This window comes from Cupressus sempervirens, chromosome 4, assembly GCF_028749045.1.
Source record: "Cupressus sempervirens isolate cs-2001-9-10 chromosome 4, ASM2874904v1, whole genome shotgun sequence".
Lineage (NCBI taxonomy): Eukaryota > Viridiplantae > Streptophyta > Pinopsida > Cupressales > Cupressaceae > Cupressus > Cupressus sempervirens.
The window spans coordinates 121,192,671-121,212,775 of NC_143121.1; positions in this window are offsets into that span (position 1 = coordinate 121,192,671).

Below are 20,105 nucleotides of genomic sequence, written 5' to 3' on the forward strand. Positions count from 1 at the left end.
TACATCAAGGAGGTACTCAAAACATTTGGGTTAGAAGAGTCAAAACCAGTTAGCACACCAATGGCAACAAGCCATAAGCTATCCAAGTATGATGAATTTGCTGAAGTTAATCAGACATTGTATAGGTCAATGATTGGAAAGTTGTAGCATGTTGTACATACTAGACTAGACATTGCATTAGCTGTTGGAATAGTAGCAAGATTTTTTACAAATCCAAGAGAAAATCACTTAATGGTAGTAAAGAGAATACTAAGATACCTAAAAGGAACTAATGACTTTGGTTTGTACTACAAGAGGAATGAGAAGTTTGAATTGAAAGCCTACACTAATGCAGATTGGGGAGGTAACATTAATGATAGAAAAAGCACCAGTGGAGGAGCACTTTTATTAGGAAAAAGGTTGATTACATGGACCAGTAAAAAGAAAAGTTGCACCTCATAGTCCACTGTTGAAGCTGAATATGTGGCAGCTACTATAAACTGCACCAATATTGTATGAATCAAACATTTGCTGAAAGGTATGAAGGAACAAGTAACTGAGCTTGTGATACTTTATTGTGGTAATACAAGTGCTATTAATATATCAAAGAATCTAGTAATGCATGCTAAAACAAAGTATATTGCAATCAAGTATCACTATGTAAGAGAGTTGGTGGAAGACAAGCAAGTAAAGATGGAACATGTTAGCTCAAAGGAACAGATTGTTGATATCTTCACAAAAGCACTACCTAAAGATGTTTTTGAGTATCTAAGAGGTAATTTAGGGGTGATACCCCTAGCCAAGGCTACTTGAAGTGCAAGAAAGTATGCCCTACATCAAATGAGCATAATGGTGAAGATTTTACACATTGATGCAGAGGATGTTTACTTTGGGATTCATGCCTAAAGTAGTTGATGTGTTGAAGTTCCAAATCAGTCACAAGCAAGGTGATAGAGGGAGAAATTGGATGAACCTATAAAAGCTACACTTATATATTAAGATGCTAATATGTTTTTGGAATTGTTGTTAAAGAGGGAGAAAATGTTTGAAACTAATCAATAGTAAAAAGGATCAAGAGGGAGAAATAGCAAAAAATTGATCAACAAGGAGAAGTTGTGAGATGTTGATCAGAACAGCAAAAGATGAGCAATACAGAGGGAGAAAGTTAAAGAACAAGGATACAGTAGCAAAGAGGGAGAAGTTGAAATGAAGCAATCAGAATTAGTAGAAGGAAATGTGAAGTTATAATTTACTTTTTGGCACTTGACTTACTGTTCTAACCTAGTAAGCTCGTGGTTAAATAGTTTAGTCTGATGGTTGATCAGTTTTGGTATGCCATCAATGCCAAAGAGGGAGACTATTGGAAATCTAATTGAAAAGCTCACTATTGAAGATCAAAGAGGGAGATTGTTGTAAAGAAGGAAGATTTGTGTAAAAGAATGTTTTCAATCATTGTTTTGTCATTGATGTCAAACCTACTATTTGTAGGAATGACATTTCCTTATAAGATCCAAGTACTATCACTTAGTTGATTGATGAAGAGGATTTGATCAACAAGATGTAATAAGAGCACCTAAAGGAAAGGTTGAGTTATGATGTTGTAATGAAATGCAAGGATTAGTTAAGACAATGGTTAAATGATGTATTGATAACATACTCAAAGATGCAGAGGTTGGTCACACTTAGAAACATTGGAGGAATAAGTTGTAACAAGGTTGACTACAAAGCTTAAACTAAGATCTTTTAGTGGATGCCAAGCAAGTTAGTTGAAGCTGAGAAAATTCTCAGTAGGAGCCAAGTAATAGGAAATTCTAGTGTGTGCCAAGTGATCTTCAAGTGCTGAGTAAAGATCAGGTGTCGAGTATCAGAAAATTCTTAGTTGGTGTCGAGTGATCTTCAGGTACCGAGCATCAAGAAAAATACAATTGATGCTGAGTAACATAGTATGTGTCGAGCACCAGTATTTCAATAGTGCCAAGCTGTTGCATTATTTCAAATTATGAAGATTCACCAAATCTGAGCTGACATATTGGTTACATTGAATTTTGTGAATGAGTTGGAAGATAAGGATGATGAGTTGTTGGCACAAAATCCTATGTAAACTATTTTTGGGCAAATTTTAAAGGATTATTCAAGAAGTTTCTAGAGGAAACAGAATATGGGTTGGATGTAATGAATCCTACCTAATGCATGCAAATTGAAAATAAAGATTGGAAGAATTGAGCAGGAAAAGCTACTCCAGGACTTCTATTTAAGGAGTCATTGACTAAGAAGCAAAGAGTTGTTGATACTATTGCTGTTGAAGAGCCAAATCTACGAAGTGGTTAGAAGGGTGTCAAGGAGGAGACATCTAGGAGAAGCAAGAGCACAGAGGCTCTACTTCTATGAGTGGCCATAAAGAGATGATTGCACTAGTACATTGAGCATGGAGACTCAAGGAGACTAAGCTTGAAAGGAGGGCAAGCTGTTAAGAGTTGCAAAGATTGAAGGCTAGGCAAGGGTATGAGTTGAGAAGTGATCTAAGATCTACAAGATAAGTTGTATGTTGTAGTCAGGTCACGATTTTCTAATACTCTCTAGCAATTGTATTAGACCTAAAAATCCTATGGACTAGGTTGGCCTAACAGCCATTTGTAAATCCTTTAACAAGGTGACATTCCAAGCGAATGTTCTAAAGTCCTTTAACTAGGCCCACTTTTAACAAGGTGGTTAAATCCTCTAACAAGGTCACATTTGATAGTGTGTTGTAAGCCTTTAACAAGGCAGGGCTTTCATAGGGCATCACTTGAGAAGAGTGAGAATTGAGTACATGTTACTGGTGGTTTTTCCCAAATTAGGCTTACATGTAAATCACTATGTTATGTGTTGATTTCTTATGTGTTATGCTTGCATGTTGATTTAAAGTAACTTTTTAATTAGAGAAGTTAAAGCTTGGATGAATGAATGGTTGAATGGGCTCACTATACTTAGTGAAAAGTTTGAATAAGATATTTTGACCTTGAATAACTGATTCACCCCCCCCCCCCCCCCCCCCCCACCGCCCCCCTCTTAGTTATTCTAAAGCATTTATAACAAGTTGCCCTAGAAAAATGGACCATCTCTATACACCAGTCCCTAGCAGTGGTATGGGTAGCTACACCTCCCAACCACGTGACACCTATAGGTCCACACCCATTGTGCTGATGGAGATAGTGATCCAACCACAAACACACATAGAAAAAAATCCATGGCTAACACACACGTCAAGCAGTATGATGACTAAATCCAAGACATAGACAATGCATAAACTGCAGGTCCTGGTAAGACACTCAATGGGTTACTATGTAAGGGCTGACATCATGGAGAGTTGCTTGGCATCGATAAGGCCAAGCTAGTATTGGCAACTTGGACTTCCCAATGAAAGGAGCACATCCAGAACCATTTTATTATCTTAAGTTATTTATTACCACCTAGTATTTTCATTTAGTTATCACTTAATTAAAACTTCCTTCACCAACCCTCTAGGAAAAATGATCACCAAGCTGCGAGGTAGAAGCCCCCTCCATATGCCACGTACCCTACCCATGCTCATCAAATGATGAGTGCCCATAGGCATGCAAATCCCCAACCCAACCCCAATGATCTTATTTTTGGAAATACCATGGAAGATCGAGACTTGCAAATCAACCAACAAGTGTACGTACACATACCAGTGTGTGCACCACCATCATGAAGATCATAATACAAGGACTAGATGAGAACACAAAACAAAAGGTAACTCAACCAAAAATAAACTTGAGAGGATGGATACAACACACATCCTAATGCAACATAAAAATACAATAAAGGTCTGACCAACATCCAAACAAATTGTCAAGGTTCATGACCAAGCTCATGCCAAGAAAACTTGAGAAACAGGGCAACACACAAAACGAGGTAAAAAACCCTAAAATGTTGAAAATTATAAAATTAAAACCCATTTGACCTTTGGGTGTAAAAACCCCAAAAGTCCAAAAAATAAGAGTTCAAACACTGTATGTAAAAATGGATAGCATAACAGCTCAAAACCCCAAACCCTCATCCCGAAAATAGGGTAAACATTCATAACCAACCAACCGAGTAGAACCAATGAATAGAAATAAAGGGGAACACTAGTTCTTAGCCTCCTAAAATACCACTACAAGAAAAGGAAGCTGAAATAGAGAAAAAACAATAAAATAGGAAGGCCCTACATGACAATAAAAGGGGCAGAAACTAAAACCCATGCAATAAAATAAATATCCTACCAAAGCTGCTAAAAGTGACGGTAAAGCATAAACTCCCCGAGCCAAATCCAACAAGACTAACCTCTCAAAAAACCCACACTCACAACTCCTAGAATGAACATAATTCGAATCCTTCAGAAGAGGATTCTCAAAAAGCTCTCAAATTTTCTATTTCAAAAAGTGAGAAGTGAATAATAAAAACATTTTTCCAATATTTATTCACTTTTCAAGTGAATAGTCCATTAGGGAAAATAGCCAACCATAGCAACTAGACTCTGAATTGACCCAAATGAAAACATGTTATTCTCTGTAATGAGAATTCACCTAAGGCAAAGCTGCCAGGAATTAAATCTACAAAGATTTAAAGCCTAAAAACCCAAAATTATAGAAAATCACTTAACATTTTTGTGACAATGCGAACCTCTAAATGCACAGGCATGGTCACTGGTCTAATCACATAATGCAAATGAGTTCGAATTTACTAATTACTGATGTTGGTGTTTTGAAATGCTATAGGTTTCAAATTAGCCCAATGAGAATAAGATACATCTAAGGGCAGCTAACTCCCATCCTTAACCTATCCTTTTAGACATTGGGCCAACTATAAGGATAGACCCTTCTTCTACTTCAGGCTCTGCAACACCTAGGCAGGTGGACCTCAGATTCAATTTATATGGTACTAGTGCTAAACATGTTCTTGAATCTATTAACAGTAGATGAAACCCTTGTTTCTCCTATTGACTCATGTAATAACATAGATTTGCAGTAGCTAAATGCAAATAATGCAATTCATAAGTTGAGTGAGGACATTCTATTTTAGCTCTTCAAAACATAAAATATAAAGATGATTTGAATTTGATTTGATTTTATGTGGGTTGGGAAAGTGGATGAAATACAAGTATGGACAACAAGCTAATGATCCTAGCTGATTAGTTCCTCATTCATTGGGAAAATTCATAAATCTCTCTCATGCATTTTGGATATCTAAGGCACATTATCCTATGCCAAGACTCCAAATCTATCCATTTACCTTGTAAATTGGATATCAATGCTCAATCTAAATCTCATTCTTACTTGATATTTTCCTCAATAAACCTGCAACCTTGTTGGTTTCCCTAAAGCATTTACATAACTCATTGAATTATAAGAAAAAATGAAACAACATATAGCCTTAAGGGACTACAACTATAACCTAGACTTTTTGTTCAAATATCATTGAATATTGTAAATCACTACTAAAGGAGACAAGATCTAAAATGAAACTCAACACCTGTTGTTATTTGTATTGATTTCCTTAAAATAATACATGAAAATGCATGAAATTGACTCACAAAGTACCTAATAAACTAGACTATACAATAAACATATGGTGTCATACAAGAGAGAAAATGGTTGAAATGAGAAACTAATGGGATGAGAAGGGGGTATTATAGCCAAAGCAAAGCCTCATGGTCTAGAACCAGCACATCCCAGAGCTTTTCATTCAAATTTCATCAATTCCAGAGAAACCATTTCTACTTCAGTTTTCAATTCCAAGGAACCTTTCCAATATTTTCCAACCTCTAAAATGAAAGAGAGAAATTACATATATAGGATGAAAGAATTCAATCCTAACCTAGAAAATATTTTCATTTTCTCTTTCATTTCACAAAAGATCTGATTCTTCAATCATGATCCAACACCAATCCTGAAAATCAGCCCAACTGGAAAAACAAATATCTATCATAACTAAAAAATGGAGCCAAATTATACCAAAATGGCATAATATTCTTAAAATTAACCCAAAAAACCTTTTACCATGTGTTTTTACCATGCCTGTAACTACATTTTCAATTTTTGCCAATTTCACTAAGAAGGCCCAAATTTCACATTTCTACCTATAACTCAAACCAGTGACTTCCTGTGCAAGAAAAAAACTCCATAATCAGAGATTTTCTCTTCTCCCAGTTTCGACGATATATAATATGCTTATATCTACTTATCAGAAACTTCTAGAATCTTGATTTGAAGATTGGGCTCATATTAAGCTTCAAGATTGCATTTCATTTTAAATTTATGCAAAATTTAAAAAATTTCAAAGTTTGGCCTATAGAATTAAAAAAACTTTATTTAAAACCTCCTAGGCACATGATTTTCAAAGAAGAATTTTTTTTTTAAATGCAATTTTTGAATTTCCCTCTATTTTTTCATTTGGGTCAAACATAGTTTGACTTCCATGCCACATGTCAGCATCGGATTGGCTCTTTTCCTGCATAGTCACCTGACAACCTCCATTTGGATGCCATGTGGCACCATCTTATTGGTTGCCTACTTTTCCACTTCATCACACCATGTCACTGTGACATGTCATTGCTCGCTATGTTGTTATCCCAGTCAACATTCTACCATGTCATCATGACATAATGACCTTGCAACATGTCTCATTCTTTGCCACATTAGCAACTTGGGAAGTGTGTCATATCTGAAGCCTCCACCATGTGTCAATTTCTGACTTGTCCACCTCACTGCCAGCTCATTGCCACATTTCAATTTTTGATTGGGTTGCCATGTCGCTTGCTTAATGGTTTAGCAACTTCCCTTTGGCGACATGGCAACCACTGTCAGATTTTTTATGTGTCACCATCTTGTGCCTCAGTGAGATATGATCACCACATCACATCATGTCACCAAGTGTCTTCCTCTGGTTCATTCTTAGGATGCCACTTGTCATTCTCTGATTTGTTGACTACATTGTGCAAGCCCCACAACTCCTCCTACTAGATTTTACATTTTCTAGGAATTTTCCATGTCACTTGCTAGAAAATTCTCCCATTTTTCAGTGGCAAAATAGTGACCACCGGATTCTGGCAACATTTTTCGAAAACTCTCCTTCTAACATCATTGGTTTTGATCAAAATATATCTTCTTCCCAGAATTTTGAGGTCCTCTGGCTGACCACAGGCCCACCACACAACCTGTGGCTTCTAAAAGCCTGTGTCATTCAAGACACTTAGTAGGTGTGTTTTTTTTGATTTAAACACTATAAAATTCCCCGATGGTGTTAATGTGGGATAAGAAAAAGGCGAACCAATTTTGTTTTAATTCCTCCTATGTGCATGGATTCTCCATTTCCATCATGCCACTTTTGTCCTTTGAAATCAAAGTATGAAACACTGTGGCCTCTTCATATTGATGGCATCTCCTCACACGGTCTTCAAATAACATAGTGATGCATTAAGTTTTTGTTTTACATAACTCACTGATTGGAGTATATTTCATTTTCAATTCTTTGAAAGATGCCAATTTATCAAGATGGTCTCTTGTTGTGCCCTTTTCCTTCAGAGACTTCCATATATCAATTAAGCCACAAGCTAAAGCATATAATATTCTCAAAGGACACATAATCAAATGAAATCCCATCTCTTTAAGCTCTTATGGAGTGTGGGGATGACTCCCCCTTCAAGCATTGTTGCAAACTCTATAGCCTTTGGTTTTGAGCCCTATTTCCCTTAGTTCATAATCACTTCTAGGATCCTCAACAAAATTGGCATCAACTCTAGCCCCCATATAGAAGCTAATGCGTGTTGTTGCATTGGCAAACCCACTTTTAGCTGATATTGCTTGAGCATTTGTTCTTGCAACAAAAAATAAATCTGAATTATAAAAAGCATCTCTTGCTGCATCAATTTTAGCTGCATGTTTCTCTATAGGTATTACCTATTTTCCAAGCATATGCCCATGTTTCTTAGGCCATTCTTTCCTTTTTAGTTAGTTTTTTCATCCCTTACCATGGGCAGCCCTCTAAAACATGGCTCCCTGCTAGCCAAGAGATTCCTGCCTCCTTCTGTTGGGTCTGGTTCTCCTAGAAAAACTCATTGATTCACATTGATTTACCTTGTTTCTATTAACAATTAGATATCCAATCCCATTGTGAATCTAACTAAATATCTTTCTTACTCTATCATATTATATAGTATGTCACGAATGTTTCTTTGTAAGTGTCTTTCAAGTGTGAGAAGCCTTTAAAGAACTATTATGTAAGAAGACTTTTCCTACTTTTATTGCATAAGTTTGGTTAAGGCTACTCATATAATGTAAGTTTTTTTTATAAATGTCTTTTAAGACTATTCTTATAATGTGGACACAGTATGGGGTCATTTCAATTTTATCGAGCACACTTTGGTGGGTATATGGGAGTTGGATTCAACTAACACCTGGTTTCTCATTTCCACTACTCCTCTACAAATAGCATTTCCCACTGCACCTACATTCCACCCAATGACCTTCACCGATTTTGTCTTTCCCATTGATGTCCTTCGATCACCTGCACACTGTAATGTGGTTGTGATGTCTTTTTATGCAAGAATAGAAAGGCATACGAGAATAATATCTCAGGCATCCAAGAATAGCTTTTAAAAGAACATTTCAAGCCAAAAGATGTAAGGATTTGGATTGGATTGAAGGTATCTTGAATGTGATTACAATTGTGTATGAATTTATGAGATACCATGCATTATTGAGGACTGATATGCATTTGATATAATTGACAATCTAAAAGAAACATTCAGCTAGCACTATTCTTGGGGTTTCCACATTAAAAGGTTGCATCAAATGATTTTTCAAACTAGACATTCCCTCATTGTCATGAAAACTTGGATATATTGATTTTAGTTTCTCAATTCAAAGTTGAATAGTGTGTCAAATGTCATTATATGCTTGTTGCATAGAATTGCATGGATTGTTCATTGAAAAGTATGCTTTGATGCTCTCTCATGGAGACCACTTGGATGACTTGCCATGGGCTTCACCTTTTTATAAATCAAACCAACCATTGCTTTGTTTAAAATGCTCATACCCTCACATTTCTATTCAAGTTGATGCAATTAGTCGAGCCCAAAGTGGGTCCAACCAAAAAAAAAAAACATTTTTGGACAACTGACATATCAAATTGATCCATAGAACATCTGATACCGATTTAATCAAGAATCAATCAGTTTGCATCATTTTTTTAACTTTTTAAAACTTATTTCACCTCTTTCTGCAACTTTTCAATTTCATGTCAGGAGGTACTTTGACTAGCCTTAAAAATTGACAAAAACACCTGACTGAGGTATGAGATCTGACATACTGATTCTTTGTTCCGCATACTCTTACCTTGTTGAATCTTGTCTCATGAAGAATTCTCAATCAAAAGATATTGACTATCAAAATTGCTCTCTCAAAATTATCTGCAAGAACACATGTTAGAAAATACTAAATCGTGTTTGGATTTGGCTTCAAAAACTAGGCAAACTGACACTTGGGGAAACAAAAACTGGGGAACTTGTTCATTGTCATGAGGAAAACATAAATCTATGATTAGGGCTAATGATGAATAATTGGGAGAGATTGGAGAGCGATCAAAATGGGTTACTCAGGATTTGTAGAGTGGAAGCACTAGCAAAAAAATATTTTTTGGAAATAGAATGGACTTGGGAAAGCATGCAGACGGATTCATCAAGATTTGAGAATTGACACTTTTAAATTGTTTTTAGAGTACAACATAGTGGTACAATCCATTTGATCTCATCTATCATAGATTTTGAGATATGACATCATCAACAGGCATTAAGATAAATCTGCACTTCTTGGCACTGGTAAAAAGTTACAAGTTGCACTTGGAATCATTTTTGAAAACTAATCAAATAGATTCATCATAAGCTCAAAATTGAAACATAGAAATTTTTTGAGCCCTAAAATGTAACACAAAAGGAATTTTCTCAATTCAGTTAATTGGGTCAAAATTAGAAAAAGTCAAACAGGGCTTCCCAAAATTTAGAACAAATTGCATCAACATGACATTAATAAATGACCAACTTTGAGGGTTTCAAAACCTAGTCAAACAGATTCAAAATGACTTGAAATATGAAACATAGGCTCTCGGGTATGGATACTAAACACTCCCAAAGCATCGTTAATGAAACATTATTGGGTGCGAGATATTCAATTGCAAACACAAGCTTCTGTCACTGTTTGACACTTAGGCAAAAATGCAAATTTGGAAATTGCTCAAAACGGGACTTCACAAAATGGCTCAGAATGGCAATTTATCATCATGGAACACATAGATGCATTGAATTAAAGGTGTTAGAAACATTAAACACCTCTTACGCCTCAAACGGATAGTTGGGTACACATGCATCAAAAAGCATTTATAGGGCTTAATTTTCTCAATGGTACTCAAAATCAAGGCTTCGATTTTGAGTCCCAACAATTGAAAGGTTTTAATTAAAAATAATTAAAATAAGGATATGTCAAGCACACAAGGATGATATTAGTAAAATATGAATAGTTGAATCACTAACTCCATGTGTCACCGCCAGGGATATAGTTCCTGCACACTAAAATACATGATCAAGTGCAATTGCATATAATATAATATCATAACTGAAGCAACATGTATAAAATACCTTATTAATCCATTTACATCACTCACATTCATTGAAAGCGTAAAAATACAAGAATGAAGTAAATAACAATAGCATAAAATCCATCTCATAACATAATCAACAATTATGACCAATAAACCATATAACCAGATATCATCATAGATCTATTGTCATCTCAATTAACACCAACTTGCAAATGTGATAAATTGAATAATATAGCAGTAAAGCATCTATGGTAGTGAATAAAAGTATAACACCCGACCCTCAAGTCTTCATAAGGTACAAATAATAAGAGTATCTAGTATCTCTCGAATCAAAATAAATAAGGTACAAACTGCAAACACGAGAGGCACTACACACGTGAGAAAAAATGAACAGTGGATGGGTACTCAAATGCATGAAATAAAGAATAAAGGGTCCTACAAGTGGGGAGGGAAACAAATCCATGGCTAGATGATAGGCTTTAGAGTTGTTATCTCATTTTATTAAGAATATGTGGTAGAATTTAAGGGGATTAAATAGATCATCCAAATAATATATGCTTAAATGTTCTATCCAAATAGTATAAGGTGGATATTTTTCTAGTTAAAGAGAGTAAAATAAATCATGAAAGGTTTGAGAAGATTACAAATAAAACTTGGCTTGGTGTTGAATGATAAGGACTCACACTCTAATGGTGCTTCTAGTAGTCTTGCTACTCTCTAGAATCTAGGTAAAGTGGTTGGTAACCTTCTACATTATTTTGATAGTATTGTTATAATTTCTTGTAATGATATATTATCTAGTATTCCATAGAATTTGTTAAACATTTATGCTCCTAATGCTATAAGCTCAAGGAAATTATTATGGGACTCTATTGTTAGTCTTTTTGGGGGTACAACCTATAAGGAATGGATGGTAGGAGGAGATTTTAACTCTCCCATTTGTCCCTTTGAGAAAGATGGAGGGTAGGAAGACTACATCGCCAATATGTTGGATCTAAGGGAATTCTTTTCCTTTGTTTTTCTTCTTGATATTGACCTTTATGGGACCAATTTAACTTGGACCAATAGAAGAAAAGGTAAGAGTATGATCTGGGTAAGACTAGATAGATTATTCCTTTCCTCCAACTAGAATAATTTGGTCAATTTATACTTGGAATCTATCCCTCATACAAGGATCAGATCATACTATTTTTCTTTTAAGTTGGAATAAAGAGAAGAAACATGTGGATCTATTTAGATTGAAATGATGTGGCTAACCCATCCTGATTTGAGAAGACTAGTTAACCATTAATGGAGAATACTTGTGATTGTCTCTCATGTGATTGAAATAGGTAAAAAGTTAAAATCATTGAAGATAAAGTTAAGGGTTGGAATATAATCTCTTTTGGTAACATTTTTGAAAGGAAAAACACTCTTATAAATAAAATTGGAAATATCTATGAGATCACGAAGTATGGTGATCATGACCTATTAACCCACTAGGATGAAATAAACTTAAGGGAATGATGGCTTATCCTTAATAGGAAAGAAGATTTTGTTTGGAAGTAGAAATCTCATATTTAATGGCTTCATAAGGGAGATAAGAATAATTAATTGTTTCATTAGTCTACATTGAAGAACATTAGAATTAGATCCCTTCTCCTATAGGATGACTCTATGGCTATAGAGGAAGAGGATAGTTTTAGTGCTATTGTTATTTTTTTATGGAGGAACGAGGTGCATTTATAGATACTTTCTCTAATCTATTAGGTCTCCTAGAGATTATCCCCAAACTAATGATGATTGATGATTGCAATGCCCTATTTGATAAAGTTAGATTCATGGAAGTCGAGGAAGTTGTTTTCTTCCTCAATACTTATAAGGCCTCTAGGCCTAATGGGTCCCCCCTAGCCTTCTTCCAAGAATTATGGGATATTGTTGGAGAGGACATTTTTTAGCCTATTTGTGGCTATTTTAGGGTAGGAGAGATAGCTAAGATGCTAAATCCTACCTACATTCCCTCATCCCTAAAATTAAGGATACCAAGTTTATGTCAGATGTTTACCCCATCAATACCTATTATGTGATGTATAAAATCATCTCTAAGGTTATGATTAATATGCTGAAGGAGTTTTGGATAAACTTATCTCATAGAACCAAATAATGTTTTGTTGAAAGAATAAACATCTTGGATGTTTTCATTTCTACCCATGAGCTAGTCCACTCACTGGACTCCAACAAAAATGATGGGATGATGTTGAAATTTAAAATATATAAAGCCTATGATAGGGCAAACTAGAAATTATTAGAAGTTTTTCTTAGAAGATTTGAATTTAAAGGAAAGTTTCTAGATATAATGTTAAGTTGTAATATCACTACTAAATACTCTATTCTAGTGAATGGATCCCCTTCAAAGTTGTTTTCCTTTAGGAAAGCTCTTAGACAAGGGCTTCCCTTTCTCCTTATCTTTTCATTCTAGTGGTGGAGGTTCTTGGGAGAAGTATTCTTAGATTGAAGGAGTTTAATGCTCTTAGGAGGTTTTGTGTTTCCTCACAAATCCCTCCCTCCACTCACCAACAGTTTTTGGATGAAACAATAGTTTTTGGGGAGGCTTATGTTTTAAAATTTAAGTTATGAAAGGAGATCTTAAGCCAATATTTTTCTATCTAAGGTCAACATATCATATATGAAAAGAGAAAGCTCTACTTCTTCAATATTGAGGTGGCTATCCAAAATAAAATCTCAAGAATCCATTGTTGTGGTATTACTTCTCTCTTAGATACTTATTTGGGCCACCATCTTACTTCAAGGTTCCCTTCCTAGAAATTCTAGAATGGCCTAATATAAATATTTCAAAGGAATTTGGTTGGATGGAAAGGGAAACTCCTAAGTCTTAGAGGTAAAATCTAGCTACTAAAATCTTGCATCCAGAGTATTCCTATGTTTTCCTCTCCCTTTACCTCATCTTCGCCTTAGTTATAAACTTTATTGAGAAGCTTCAAAGAAAATTTATTTGTTCAACGACTGAAAAAAACTCACATTTCCTTAGATATATGGGAGAAGGTGTGCTCCCCTAAGAAATTTAGGGGACTTGGCATCAAAAGAATAAGAATAATAAGCAAAGCACTTATTTCTAAAGTTGATTTTGGAACCTTATGGATGGAAAGAAAGAATGTATTAAAATTTAGAAATTCAAGTACTTGTACATTATAGAAGTGAGGATCCCTTAATGCTATGAGGTTATCTAAAGGCCCTCCTTCAAGGAAAAATAGTCATAAGTATAAAAACACCATTTGTTGTGTGAGAAGAAGGATAACAGGGAATGATAAGAAGAAGAAAATTTGGCCATATCTATAGCATATTTATTTTTCCTTTGGGATATCAACCCTAGTTCTTGTGTTAAGGAATAACTCATTGGTAGATTGGGGGGATAAGGTGGAAAACTATCTCACCTAGCTAAATGGGAAATATGCTTGGATGGAATCAATATCCCTTTGGAAAGACAATAGAGTTGCCCAAGGCAACCCTAATATCAAAAGGGGGCATATTAATGAACTTACCAACATGCTCTTAGATTGTGATCTTTTCACCCAAGAAAATAGAGAAATATATGGAGACATAACAAAATAGGATTTTTTACAATCAAGTCATCCTTCACTATCCTTGAGGGGAACAAATACTTTGAGAAACTGTGGAATTATATTTTGAATCCCATGATGATTTGAAAGATTAACTGCTTTTGTGGGTGGTTATTGATGGTAGAATTATGATTGTTGATAACCTGATAAAAAAGAGCTTCCAAATTGTTAACATATATATCCTCTATATGAAAGAGCCTACAACACAATAGTAAATTGTGAGCCTCTTATTAAAGAGGTATTGGATTCAAATCTACTCGCACTCAAGCTTAATAAATAACAATAATTAATAAAAACACATAATAATAAATCTTGGCTTCGGCCTCTTACCAATCAAAAAACAAACACATGTATCCTCTACAAAGAAGACTCTAAATCCATAAAAAAAATGTTCATTCATTATTTAATAATGAAGTTCAGTCTTAGCTTTTTTTTGTTCACTGTAAATGGACTGGATGCTGAATTTTATCAAATTGATGCTATCTTAGTGGCATAATAGACCTCACAACCATTTGATCCTTATAGACTCAAAAGCACTATATTATTCAAGCTACATCTTGGAATATGTGGAAGGAACAAAATAATATAAGATCAAGAGAGCTTGAAAAACCTCCTTTATATATCTTCTAGATTATAAAATAGAAGGTGAATGTGAACATGAATGTTGCTAACTATAAAGTAGGGAATATGTTCCCTTTTCTAGAGAATCTTAGGCTGAAACAACAATAGAATATCCTTCATAAAATAAGAAAATTTGATTGAAAAATAAAATGGAGAAGGAAGTAGACAAGATGGAATCCTCCAGAAGAAGGATCCACACCAAATATAACATAAATGATTGTCGAATAGTAATCCTAGTATCTCTACTTTGAGGAGTTTAATTAAGAATTGAAAAGGTGTTATGACTATGGTTTGGGAAATAACTAGGCATAAATACTAACAACTTCATTGAAGCTATAAACATGTGGTATGTCATCAAAATTATTAAAGGTACAGGGGCTCAAAAAGTTGTGCTAAAAGGGGACTCCAACTTATCGATAATTATTCTGAATAATTCTACTTGTCCTTGGAAAAATTTTAGTCCTATGAATGACTATAAGAGAATTTTAAGATCCTTTGACAAAGATTTTATTTTCCATACCTTGTGTGATGGAAAAAATGATGTGCATTTATTAGCTAGCTAGGGGGTTGAGGTTTTAGGAATTAACTCTAATAAGTTTCAACAATAGCCATCTGGGCTTAAAAGTTATTCTTGCAAATGAAATAAATTATTTTTTGGAGAAATGGGAGTGTTTGGTTGTTTATGAGGAGGACTATTTTCCTCTTTCTCTTGTTAGTTAGTTTGGATTTGAAAATAGATTTTAATATGTAATCTTTCAAAGGCATAAAAATATTTAAGTGATGTTTCCCTATGGGTAGAAAAATAGGACTATAATTGATGATGATTTTGGTAAGCCTTTAAATTTAGCTAAAGAAGAGAGACATAACAATCCTTCTGATGATGCCTCTAATTTATTAGACAATTTTAGAAAGGGGGATAAAATTTCAAAAATGGTAAAGGAGATATGATATTTGAATGGTACAATCATGATAATAAGTCAGAAATTAAAGATAAGATGGATAATTTTTTTTATGTAGATTATTAAATGTAAGGACCATAAGTACATTAATTTATTGAAATTAATGAAGGGAACCACTGGCCACATGTTGCAAAATCCCTCAATAGATGAAAAAATTCATTTATTAGAAATTTTTCTTATCAAAGAGTATTGAGGTTTCCTTTTCCCCAATCAAATGATTTATATCACATTATCTCACAATTATCATGGTTGTTTACTCTTTAAGCTTCTTAGGTTTTTCTAGTGGTAATGGTTTCTTGGGATGTCATTATTTTCATAAGGGAATGACCCTAGATATGTTGAATTATGAATCATAACGAAGCTTTCATGACATTAGAGTCATGGGGAGGCTTTTGAGGAACAAGGAGCCTTAGGATTGCACCAATATGGTCCAAATTTAAGATCTATAAGAACTATTTGAAAAGGTTGTACTTTCTACCCACATCCTTTCAATTAAAGGTTTTAATAATGCATTTTCCCTCAAGTTTGTCAATTCTTGGCACCAAGTCCAAGTTTCCATAGGCAATATCTATTTATTTTTTTATGCCTAAGTTTATTCCTAAAGCCTCATGTTTATAATTCAAGAGTTATCATGTTGAATGCAAGGGAGAAAGAGATTGTAAAATATACAATAAGCTCTTTGAGAAGGGAGAAAAGCTTATTGTGGTCCCTTCTAAAAATAGGTATGTAGATCTCCTCTCACTCCCCCTTTTTCTCTTGTTTGGTTGTATGTTATGATTTTATTTTACCTTATGTCACCTTACTTCATATCATGACTATCATTTTCCAATTCTCAACCACATCTTTCATGGGGATAAGATAAATTTCCCTTTTTACTTATTCTCGTCTCTTAGTAAAAGTATAAAAAAGGTGAAATATCTCCCCTTCACCAAGGCCTTATCTATGTCATGTACCAACATATTTTTAGTCATGCATCTTCTACAAGGGTCTTAATTACCCACAGTTAGATAACCTTGCCCAAAGTTTTGTGAGAGAGCAGTGAAACCTTAAATGAAAAACCAAATCCTACTTCTAAACCCAAGAAGGAGTCCAAGGCTAGATAAACATTTGGTAATGTGATAACCCATCTTGTTGTTTCCTTTGAGGAAACTTTGTTTGACACTTTTGTAGCTAAACAAAAGGCCCCCTTTAAAAAATCCATGTTTGTCAAAGCAAGTAAAACCAATGAGGATTTGGCTAAGGAGGAAGATATGGATGAAAGAAAGAAGAGAGAAATTTATGTCAAAACTATTTCACAATATATATTCCAATACGTGGAATCTTCCAAAGAAGTGAATAAACCTTTATTTACTATAGTTGCATTTACTTTTTGTGTTGTATCTTCTCAAATAGAGATATTGACATAATGATTTTGCCTATTTGTTCAGTACTTAAAGATGGAATGCATATTCTAAAAAAGTAGAAAAATTTCACACTCTTTCATTATCAGTCATGAAATTATCATTTAGAGATATTTTATATTACACTGCTAAATTGGAAGATCAATCACCTTCACTAAAATTACAACTCATCAAACTTAGGTAATAGAAATGAGTTATATCCTAAACATATCTACCACTTAAAAATTAAACACATATTTTTTAGGAATTATTTCATTCCCTTGAATCATCATGCTATTGAAATCTAATTGAAAAGATCATTGTTGAGATAGAGAGATTGTTGAAGAAGTATGTTTCAATCATTGTTTTGTCACTAATGTTAAACCTGCTATTTGCTATAAATACAATTGCTTATAAGATCCAAGTACTATCACTTAGTTGATTAATGAAGAAGATTTAATCAATGAGATGTAACAATAGCACCTAGAGGAAAGGTTGAGTTATGATTTTGTAATGAAGTACAAGGATCAACTAAGACAATGGTGAAATAATGTATTGATAATATACTTGAAGACACAAAGGTTGGCTACACTTAGAAGAATAGGTTATACTAAGACTATCTATAAAGCTTGACTAAAGTTGTTAGTAGGAGCCGAGCAAAGCTAGTTCATGCCGAGCAGATTAGTGGTTGGTGCCGAGTAAAAGCAAAATTCTAGTATGTGTCGAGTAACTTAGTTGGTGCCCAGCAAAATGCAATAGGTGCCGAGCATTAGTAAAATGTAGTTGATGCCGAGTGAAAATGTAACAGGTGCTAAGTAACATAGTATGCGTCGAGCATCAGAAGGTTAATAATGCCAAGTTGTTGCATCATTTGAAAAGTCAAAGATTTTCCAGATCTAAGCCAATAATTTTGTTACCTTGAATTTTGTGAACTAGGTGGAAGATAAAGACAATGAGCTAGTAGTACAAAATTTTAGATTAACTATTTTAAGGCAATTTCAAGTGGATTCTACATGAATTTTCTAGAAGAAACAAGATAAGGGAAAGATACATTGTATCTTACCTAATCCATTTAAACCCTGATTTGGATGATAGAAATTAGAGCAGGAAAAGTATTCTAAATTCCTATTTAAGGAATTTTTGGTCATAAGGCAAAGTAAGTTGTTAGTAGCTAGAAAGTGTAGTGTTAAGAAGAAGGCATTGTGAAGGTTAGAGAAGATCTAGGAAGAACAAAGTGTATATGAGCAATGTTAGTATGCTAATAGAAACCAAATTTAAATAAAGCTTCTACAAACTAAAAAAAATTCATAAACTTCAAGATAGACTAAGATGAGCTCTCAATTGAGAATATGAGCCATTAATGGGCTCTCTCAATGAGAAGCTCTTTTGTTGGGTGGCTTTGTCTAAATAGATAGGATGTATGCTCAAGCTTATGCTTTAAAAAGGGCTTCAAATGGAGTTGGAATTTGGGTGTGAGTGTATGGTTTTGATGTAAAATGGCTTCTTAAAATGGCATTACTTTATGGATTGTGCTATTTTGCAAAGAGGAAGGATCCAATTTATAGGCAAGAGGCTTGAGGGATTGAGGGCTAAGATGCAAGGATGGGAAAAAGCTCATGGAGGGCTCAGATTGCATGAGAAGAGAGCACATGGATTGTGCTTCCTTATAGCCAATCAAGGAGTGACACATGTCACATGGTGAGAGGATGGAGGAAAGGGGAAGGATGAGTCAACAAAGGAGGCTCAAGGGATAAAATCTTCATAAAGACCCTCATAATGACTTGTAAGAGTCATTTATGACCTAGTGGACTTCATAAAGTTTTATGGTTGAGATATTTTGAGGGTGATGAGAGCAATTTCGACTTGGACTTGATTAGGAAGGTTTTAAGCTTGTTTAGGCTTGTGAAAATGATTAGAGGATGGATTAGGATGGTTTAGGATTAGCTTAGGGATAGGCAAGTGGATGGCATTTAATGAGGGTGGGTGAAGGAGGAGATATTTGTTAACTTTGGCTTGGGTTAGTAAGTTTTAACCCATGTTTAGAGAATGTGACAAGGTTAGGAGGGGATTAGGATTAGGTTTAAAGACATCTTCTAGAAGAGTCTAGACTTTGGATGAGGATAAAGACTTTCTAGAATAGTCTAGAATTTCCTAGGATGAGGATGAAGACTTTCTAGAAGAGTCTAGAACTTCTTAGGATGAGGATAAATTAGATTTTTAGTAAATAAATAAAGTTTTATTTATTTCAAGGGTTTGGGTTGAGGAGATATTTATTAAAACTTTTTCAATAAACATAAGGATTAATATTTAATCTTAATTAAATATTTTGAGTTGGGATTAGGGGTAGGAAATGATGGGATTAGCCTTTAATTGAAATTAAAGAAGGATTAGAAGATTTTGGAAGAGGTTATTGGTCATAAGGAAATTGGCCAAGTTTTGGGCAAAAAATAAATTTTTTATTTATTTTAGGATTTTTGGTCAATTTATTAATTAAATAATTAATAAATAAGGAAATAATGTTTAAATAAGATTTAAACATTTTTGGGAGGGATTCCTTAATTAAATATTTTTAATTAAGATAAAGGGATTTAATGGCATAAAAATTAATTAATTAATGATGATGTCATCAGGAATTTTTTAGAAAATAAAAATACTTAATTTTCTAAAGGTTTTTTAGGTGTCTACACAAAGTACATATGCTTTGCTTCATCAAAGGACTATTGGAGTGACTGCATTGGTACAACAAGCAAGAAGCTTAAGGAGATAGAAGCTTGAAGAGTGAACAAGCTGTCAGTGCTACAGAGACTGAATGCCAAGCAGAATTGGGAACCAAATTGTGATTTGAAACCAATAAGCTAAGTTGTAATTCATATTAGATCAAAAGCCCTTATTGTTACTCTCTAGCAATTGTATTA